Here is a 10,145-nt window from a genome sequence, read left to right as displayed (position 1 = left end):
CCTCATAGCCTTCCATTCTTCCATTTCACTCACCTCAAAAGGCTTGTTTTTCCAGTGTATATGGATCACTAATTACAATAATATTACTTATATAGAGGGCAGCAATTAGACGACTTAAGGGAAAATGGCTAATGCATTTCATAGAAGTCAAAATTATAAACTTATGCCTAGGATTTTTACCTTAACCAGAGAAATGGTCTCATTTTGCTGGGCCATGTACTACCTCGAGGAAGGTCCAATTTCATTGCGTTCCAGGGACCAATGCCAGAAACAGGAGCCAAGTATAATTGGATTAACATGAAGGAAATTCTATTCTTGGGGCAATTTAGCAGCCATCAAGGTCTATGGAGCCTGGGATGGAATAAAGTTCCAGAGATACGGTGGCAGAAGTTACAGAACACATTTGCCAAGAAGAAAATAGACCATCTTTTGTAATGAATGATTTTCCCCCTTTTTGTTCCCCTTTGCTTAAGAACCAAACGAAGGCAATGATTCTTTTTGCTCTTAATTTTACAACTAACAGAGGACGCTTCAGCCCATAAGACAAAACCAGATCTATAAACACTACAGAAAGGAGGGATTATCTCCAGTTGAAGCAAGTGTGTGCTTTGCATTTAAGGCAACGCTTTGTTCTGGTATTGCGTTCACGTCCGTCTTATTCCAGAAGATGTTGTGTTTTGACCATTTCCCTTTCACCAGGTCTGTGCTTAAAACCCGGAGTGGTATTTCCGGAGGCTAGTTTATACATAAAGTCACGTGAGATGTTGGCAGTTTTTTACATACCTGAAACCTATTTCAGAGCAGCAATTAGCCAGAGGAGCAGACTCTGGAACTTTTGCCCGCCTCTGTCATGAACGGGCTACGTAAATGTTGACAAGAACCTAAGCTCTTGCCACCTTCTCAGCTGTAACCAGGGATGGACCAGGGGACTCAAGGCTATGGACCAGGGGACTCAAGGCTTTCCAGCTTTCCAGCTTCACTAGCTTGTGATGTCAGGAAGACGAACACTCTCGGGCTTTTCCCGGGTTCAAGACCCCATGAGGCAACTAGAAAGTGCAGCACAGCGAACTCGCTCCTGGTCGGCCCGGGGGCAGCTTTGGAGGCCCAAAGGAGGTGGCTAGTTTTCACCTTGTTTATTCCCTTACCTCACATGTTGTCATTTCTAACAGGCTCTTATAACCCAGGCAGGGGAGTTCTGAGAGTTTCCCAGCAGGCCTTTGGTTTGCCTGTTGACTCTGTGAATCCGAAGTCCAGCTTCCTGTACTCCTTTCCCACAGCGGTTTAGACAATCTGCTGTCGTATTTGATTTTCTAATTCTTTCTCAGGGTGACAAGCCTATTGTATGCATTATGCTGCTTATGAGAGATATGTAAATACAGACTCGTCAAGCACAAACAAGCCCAGCAAACCTCAGAGGAACTCTTGGCTAAAAGCATTAACACACTTGCTCGTACCTTCGGAGAGCTAAACCAGATTGTTCTCTGATATCTCAGCTACGGGGCTGAGAAATAGGACGGTTTGATTTCTGAGCTCGCGCACCGAGAAAAATCTCAGAAAACAGCCTGCTAAAATTCCCCAGACTAGGGTGCGACTCAGGTCACGTGGAAGCTGCTGCCATTTTGCATTGTCATTCTACAGACTGGCATCGCTTATGGGCTCCTTTCTTCATATCTGTCTCATTGTGTGGGCTGATACTAAAGTTCCTGCTGGCCCACGTCAGCAATAGCTCAAGGTACTCAGCAGTTTATAGTCTCTATATATGTATGACTGATCTGTGTCGAACAAATAAAAGAAGCACAGCTCACCCCAAGTTTTCTATGTATTGTACTGGAATTTCTTACCACAGAAGACAGAACAAGTTCTTGGTGGGCCAACATAAATAAAAGAAGCCAAGTACTTCACTTGTACCCATTGCCTGGCTTGTGCAAGGGACTATAAAGAAAGCAGAGAGATATAACTGTGCTCGTGATCGGCTCATAAGCTAGCAGGGAAATAATCAGTTTATCATAAGAAGATAGAAAACATCTGCCGTAGGTGGAATAATGCCCCCCCCCAAATGTCCACATCAAAATTCCTGGGACCTGTGAATATATTACTCGGCAGATTAAAATTAAGATTGCAGCTGGAATTAAGGATGTTCTCAGCTGATCTTAGAATAGGGAGATAATCCTGGATTTTTTAGAAGGGACCAATAGAATCACAGAGCCCTTTAGAAGTGAAAGAGGGAGGCAGACTGAGAGTCAAAGTGATGCGGAGTGAGAGGAATTTTGCCCACTGTTGCTGGCTTTGAAGATGAAGGGAAGGGGACATGAACTTTCTACTCCAAATGCCGGAAAAGACAAGGAAACAGATTCTTACACCAGGTCCTCCAGGAAGAGTGCAGTCCCGCTAACAGCTTGATTTTAGCCCAGAGAGGCCTGCGTCAGATATCTGACTTGTAGAACTACAGGATAACAAACGTGTTGTTTCAAGCCACTAAATTTGTGGTCACGTGTTACAGCAGCACCGGGAAAACTAATATAGCCCCATATGATTAAGGCCCAGGGAGAGATTACAACCGGTCAAAAGAAAGAGAAGGTGCACGAAAGCCTGTTTTGAACTCGAAAGCACTATTGAAATATGGTGTCCGTTTGTAACCACTGTAAAAAAATAAACGTAGTACAAAGAGGTTAATAATAGTCCTTACCTCATAAGGTTGGGATGAGGACCAAATACATTTATACGTGTAAGTACCTGGAACAATGTCTGACACCTAGGAAGCGACACACGAATGTTGGGTATGGTCCTCAGAGTTTAGCGCGGTGTAGTTTCGTGTATTGTGTTATACCACTTAATTTCAAGTAGCATTGTGGCAGAGCAAAAGATGTCACCCCAAAATATGCCTCTTTGGCACGAAGGTTATCTTGAGCTGGTTATTTTTAAGAGACTGCAGGCAGAGAAGACGTTCTGAAAACCCAGTAGAGTGGAAGTTACCCTTTTGTAAACGATATTTACATTTACAAGGAAAATCTCCATTTGGAAGCATGGCCCCCTCTTTGTAACAGGAAGAGAAGGATAACTCTGAATCTCTAGGGACTCCGTATCCATGGAGAAGGCAATGCTTTACACGTTGATAACAACCTTACCCTTGTTTACTGTGCTTTTCCTGGTAGCCTTCTTGGACTGGGCACTATTATCTCCCCAGCCCCTTCTTTTGTCTTTAGCTGAAGATGTGATTTAAGGTGATAGCTTGGGCCTCTTCAGGGAGTTTTTCAGCTTTCTTGCACATCTCCCATTTTATACAAGAAGGATATTGTTATTAAACTTTCGTTTGTTTCTCTCCTGTTAATTTGTCTTTTTATTATAGATAGAGGGAAAATTATTTTTCCTTATTCACAATATAGTTTAGAGTAGTTCAGGTCACTTCAGTATATTGGTAACAGTGTAAAACCCTGCACCTGTTTACTTGAGGTCACACCCTGGTTCAGTCACTTTCTAGGCATGGGAGCTTATTAGTTTTAGGCCCTCAAACTCCTTAAGCTCTATTCTCCCTTCTCTTGACTATTAAGTCAACTTATAAGTCATATATTACATATATATCGCTGTTTAGTTAGGAAAGCAAAAATATTTGTAACTGGAGCCCAAAGGGAACATGAGCACCTGGCTCCAGGGGTCCCAAACAGACCAGGTTTAGCTACTCCCAGCTGACAAAATCCAAAGGTGGAGAGACCAGGGGCGGCGAAACAAGAAAGGAATTTATTTCAGTGAGGACAACACCGAGAAGGCAGAAGACTGTTCCAGAAGATATCTCCAAAGTGCTGAAAATAATTCTAGGTTTAATATAAGGAAAATGTGGAACAAAAGTCAGTGGGAACATGAGGCCGGGCAGTAAAGGTCAGGTCCATTGTTGTCTTGGGGTCAGTCACCCCGAGTCTTGCTGCCTTCAGGGCAGTTGTTACTGCTTGAGGGGGTAGTTTTGGTTCTATCAATGGATGCCTTACCCCCTCCCCCCATCCTCCCCCCCTCCCCCTGAGGTCTTTTGCCAGAGATCAGAGATAAGACAGAAAGAAGAACTTAATTAGAAGAAACAGACTGAGGTCAAAATGGAGGTAGTTAAGGTGATAATTGGGTCCTTCGGCCCACAACAGACCATCCCATGGAAGGTGCCGCTGGTTGTATGTTGTATGCTGTAAGCGCTGCTTTTTTGAAAGGAGGTTGCTGCAGCCTGAGGCAGACAACAGGAGAACCTTCTGGGCTTCGCTTTCCTTCCATTCTCTGATCTCACAGCGCCTCCCACCGGTTGAACCCAGCCAGAAACCAATGAAACAGTGCCACTGTCCAGTCAAACAGAGCAGAGAAGGAGGGGAAAGAAGAGGTCGGAGAGCAAGGCCCAAAAGAACCACACAGGGGCATAAAGACAGTACCTACATTATGGCTTGGGAGTGAGGATAAAACAATTTAAACCCTGTGAAGCACTTACCTGGCACCCATGTGACCCTCACACAGTACCTGTTCAATTGATGTTTGCTATTATTGTATTGTTTTAACTTTAATTACATAATGAAAGTAATAACAGTGACGCTTGAATGTCTACATCGTCTAGGACTGCCAACTATTCTAAATGCTTTCAAATCTCTTACTGTTTCCTCTGGAGGGAGCTCATCGGTGGGCTGAACTCCGTAAGGTAACAAAATGTGGGAGAATGCTCTGGACAGAGCTCGATTAGGGGAACTGTAATAAGAAATATTTATTTGGTCTTTGGTTCCTCATCTAGAGCTTCTAAATCACTAGAAATTTCCTCAGTGATAACGGGGAGAGGAGTATCTTATGTTATTCTTCCTAAGCCCCTTTCAGCTGTCCTTGAGGTTAGGTAATGAGGCTACCCTTGGTGGGCTTCTAGATAGCTTCGGAATCATTACCCAAGTAACCAACCATGCGATTACAGTGTTGAAAATTTTAGCCCTACCTACCGCACAAGTTCCAGGGAGGGGAGAGTGGCTAGATATTGAGTTCAGTCGCCAGCGGCCAATGATTTAATTGATCACGCCTAAGTAATGAAACTTCCGTAACACCCAGACAGTGGGGTTTGGGGAACTTCTGAGTTGGTGGACACACCAAGATGCTGGGAGGGTGGTGTGCCTCGGGAAGGCATTGAAGCCCCAGCCCTTCCACCCATACCTTGCACTTCACAAGTATCCTTGTGCATAAGGATAAGTATCCTTTAGGATAAACCAGTCCAGTAGTCCCCTCTTTATTCATCAGGGATGCATTCCAAGATGCCCGGCGGATGCCTGAAACCATGAACAGCACTGAACCCCATGCGCGCTGTTTTCCTCTACATACATACCTGTGATAAAGTTTAATTAATTAATTAGGCAGTGTTAAGTGATGAATAACAATGACCGATAATAAAAGAAAAATAGAACAATTTTAACAGTATGCTGGCACAAAAGTTATGTGAATGTGGTCACTTCCTCTCAAATTGTCTTGTGGTTCTGTACTCATCCTTCTTTTTTTATTTTTTTTTTTTATTTTAAAAATAAAAAAAAATTTTTTTCAACGTTTATTTATTTTTGGGACAGAGAGAGACAGAGCATGAACGGGGGAAGGGCAGAGAGAGAGGGAGACACAGAATCGGAAACAGGCTCCAGGCTCTGAGCCATCAGCCCAGAGCCCGACGCGGGGCTCGAACTCACGGACCGCGAGATCGTGACCTGGCTGAAGTCAGACGCTTAACCGACTGCGCCACCCAGGCGCCCCTGTACTCATCCTTCTTGATGCGAGACGATAAAATGTCTATGTGAGGAGATAAAAGCGAGGTGAATGACACAGGCCTTGTGACATCGCATTAGGCTACTATTGACCTGCTGACCATACATCAAAAGAAGGGTCATCTGCTTCCGGAATGCTGTTGACCTCAGGTACCTGCAACTGTGGGCATCGAAACTGCAGGTTAGCGGTGGACTACTATAATGAAAAGTAAAGCGCTTTATTGAGTTCCGTGAGCTGTTCTCGCAATGTTGAACCTGAGGAGGGCATCACGGGAACCTTCGATTTTATAGCTGGCCAGTCTGAAATATGGACGTCATCGGCTTTGGAATCGGCCACTGACGTGGGGAGCAGTCTTGTGGGACTGAAACCTTGCATCTGTGGCTTCTGGTTCTAATGCTAGGTAGTTAGTGTCAGGGAGTTGGAGAACGGGGCTGGAAAGACACCATGGATTTGTTGTCAGGAGGAAGAAACCCTCTCATTTAGTGTCAACTTGTTAAGACTAAACACGGCACAGAGGGACACAAACTTAACACAAGGCAACTCATGCAAACAAGCCTTCGCCTCCTTCAGCTCTATGGTCTCACTTTGAACACATGTTGGTGAACGGTACAAAGAGCTTTTAAATCATCTTTTGAGAAAACTTAATAATAGTACTTTGGCTGTCTCCTGAGTTTATTTAAGAACTTATCTACTATATTGTCAGCATGGAAAATGTAATGTCTTGCCAAGTGAAATATACATACAAGTCTTTGGTAAAGTGTTTCATTTCTATCTTGTGGCACAGATATGTTTAGTGTCTGCATTAAAAAGACTCTTCCACGGTGTTCTTTCCCTTTATTCCGCTTTTCATGCTTTTAAAAATGTCTACATTGTGTCTGAGACCCTAGCTTATTTTAGGTCACTGAAAATTCTTGTGTGTGTATATTGACTACTGTTGTACCTATCTTTCAGTATTTCTGCTGAGTTCCAGACCCACATTTGGCTACTTCATGGGTGTTTCTACTGCATTTTCCAACAGCATATCATACCCAGAAAGCAGCATATTATTGTTAACCTCAAACCATTGCTCTTGCTCCTGTTGTTCATATTTTGGTATATGAAACAATCTTTTCCACTCCTGAGTCAGAAATGAAGGGTCGTGAGAATGTCTCTCAGTCACTTCCTCCTGCTTCTCCCCGCTGATTCCATCCAAACTGCCACAGAGTTGTGAGTCTACCTTGTTCGAAGGTCTCCAATCTGTTAAATAACACATATGGCTAAAATTAATTTCACGTGTTCTTCTTCTCTCTCCTGTTTCTAATGTTTATTTAATTTTGAGAGACAGAAAAAGAGAGACAGGGTGAAAGCAGGAGAGGCAGAGAGAGAGGGAGACACAGAATCCGAAGCAGGTTCCAGGCTCTGAGCTGTCATCACAGAGCCCGACACGGGGCTCAAACCTGTGAACCACAAGATCATGACCTGAGCTGAAGGTGAGAATGCTTAACTGACTCAGCCACGCAGGCACCCCACTTTTTACTTCCTTTTTTTTTTTTTTTACGTTTATTTATTTTTGAGACAGAGAGAGACAGAGCATGAACAGGGGAGGGGCAGAGAGAAAGGGAGACACAGAATCTGAAACGGGCTCCAGGCTCTGAGCTGTCAGCATAGAGCCCAAGGCAGGGCTCGAACTCACGGACCGTGAGATCGTGACCTGAGCCGAAGTCGGACGCTTAACCGACTGAGCCACCCAGGCCCCCCTCTTTTTACTTCCTTTTAATGTGGCTTCTAGAAGATTTGATTAGGCATGTGGTTTGCATTTGTGGCTCACTTTAAGTGTCTATTAAACAAGACTGGCACAGAACATACAGGTAATCAAGAAGTATTTGCCAATTGAGGCATGCTTTTGAAAGAGCACTCTGGAATAAGTCTAGATATTTGGCTGAGATCAAGGATACAAACTGAAGGACAAAAGATAAAGAAAAACGGATCATATACTCAGCTTTGTAGTAGGAACTGAGTTGCCCAAGGGAGAACTAGAGGTCCATGTGCTGCTTTATGCTTATTTGTGTTGGAGATAAATCTGAATTTGAATTCCAAAACATGAGAGCTGGAGAAGGACTTTTGAGACAAGCGTATGGCTGTTGGTTAAATATGAAGGGATGAATGCAAAAATTAACCTAGGGTTTCATTCAAACCCTTAAAAAAATGGCAGGTAAATACATTGTTTGAAAAACAATAAATCCACAAAGACAAAAAGAAAGGGATAGAAGATGATAGGAATGCAATTTACAAACAAAATAAATGAGAGAGAAAAATAATAAATGAATAACATATAAGTAGAAGAAAATCTCAGACTATGGTTGGTATTTTAAGAGAGAGCAGAAGACCAAGGCCAAGAAACGTATACTATGAAGATTTCAAAAAATATAAAAGAACCCATGGAATTTAAAAGTATGTTGGCAGAAATGAAAACTCAGTTGAAGAGTTGAAGGATAACACTGACGAAACCCAGAAGTCAGAGCAAAAAGACAGATATAAAATATGATTAAAAAGATAAAAATAGTAGATGATCAATTTAAGACTTCCAACATCTCAATAATTGAAGTTTCAGAATAAGAAAATAGAAAAAAATAGGAAGAAGACATTATCAAAGAAAGATATATTTACAGCAATTTTAGCCCTAAAGAACGGGGGTTTCCTAATTAAAAGGGCTTGCCCAAGTGTTCTACCCAATGAGTGAAAATAGGCCCAGACCATGAAGCATAATTGTGAAATTTCAGAGCAGTTGAGGCAAAGGAAGTCTAGAGGCTTCCAGAAAGGAAGCTTTATGCAAGGGATGAAATATCAGAAGGTCATTAAATTTTTATATTCTTCCTTTTTAAGATTTTCTTTTTAAGTAATCTCTTTACCCAATGTGGGGCTTGAACCTACAACCCCGAGATCAAGAGTAGCATGCTCTACCGACAGAGCCAGCCAGCTGCCCCAGTCGTCAATTTCTAAAGAGAATGCTGGAAACCATAAGACACCAGAGAAATACTTCCAAAAGTTTTTGGAAAAATGATCTACAACCAAATATTTATGTTACCTAAAATAAATATCCAGTGTGAAGTTAGGAATAAGATGTTAGGAATGTATGCAAGAACTCAGAAAAACATGATCTTCCATAGCCCTGCAACTTTCTCAAGAGGTGGTTCTGCTGAAACCAAGCAACAGGAAATGGTTCAGGGAGGAAACCAAGAAACAGGAAGCCCTCGGACCCAGCACAGGAGCGGGGCAACAGGAAATCCCAGGAAGATGGGAAAGAAGTCCAAAGACTGTGGCTTTGCAGTGTGCATAGATCAACCGCTTTCTATTTTAGAGCACATCAGAAGAAGCTGAGAAAGATTTTTTGTTTTTTAAGATTAAATTTTTAAGATGCTTAATGTGTTTAAATGTACCATGCCAAGAGGGGATTTATATGCTTGGCACAGCATGTGGAAATAAATCAAAGATAAGAGGATAGTAAACTAAACAAAAACAAAGCAGAGCAAATATAAACTTCAAGGAAAGGCAAATGGTTTTCAGGAAGGAAAAAAGAATAATTATTGTCTATGTTGCTCAGCTTGTGATAGATAACACTGATTATTATTCTACACAAAATTACAGGATAACTCTCATGGATTGATGGGCAGAGTGAAGTTTGCATATGTGTGGTGGGCTTATGGGGTGGATGAATGTGGACAAACTAAATCTTCATATTTCACAGAAGTAAAGTCAGTTGAAAATGTCTAAAGCTTAGCATTTAAACATGCTCTCCAGGGACATAGACACTTGTATTAATCAGGGTTCCCCAGAGAAATTTTATAAATCTTATATACAAAATATTTAATATAAAATAAAAAATAAAAATGCAATATGAGGTTTATTGTATATATATATATATATGTACACACACACACACACACACACACACACATATATATATATATATAAAATAAGGAACTAGCTCACATGATTAAGGAGGCTGAGAAATCCCACAATCTGCCATCTGCAAGCTGGAAATTTAAGAAAGCTGGTGGTGTAGTTCCAAATCTGTGGACCTGAGAACCAGGAGCCCTGATGGTGTATGTCCCAGTTCAAGTGCAAGAGAAGAATGAGGTCCCAGCTCAGCCGGTCAGGCAAAAAGTGAATTTTCTTTTGGGATGCCTGGGTGACTCACTGGGTTAAGTGTCCAAATCTTGATTTCCACTCGGATCATAATTTCACAGTTTGTGGGTTTGAGCCCCGGGGTTGGCTCCGTGCTGACAGCGTGGAGACTGTTTGGGATTTTCTCTCTCCCTCTGCCCCTCCCCCATTCATGCCCTCTCTCTCTCTCTCTCTCTCTCTCTCTCTCTCTCTCAAAATAAATAAATAAACTAAAAAAAAAAAAAAAAAAA

The sequence above is a fragment of the Herpailurus yagouaroundi genome, unplaced genomic scaffold (assembly GCF_014898765.1).
Source record: "Herpailurus yagouaroundi ecotype Mexico unplaced genomic scaffold, PumYag 162, whole genome shotgun sequence".
Taxonomy (NCBI): Eukaryota; Metazoa; Chordata; class Mammalia; order Carnivora; family Felidae; genus Herpailurus; species Herpailurus yagouaroundi.
This window is presented reverse-complemented; position numbering follows the sequence as displayed.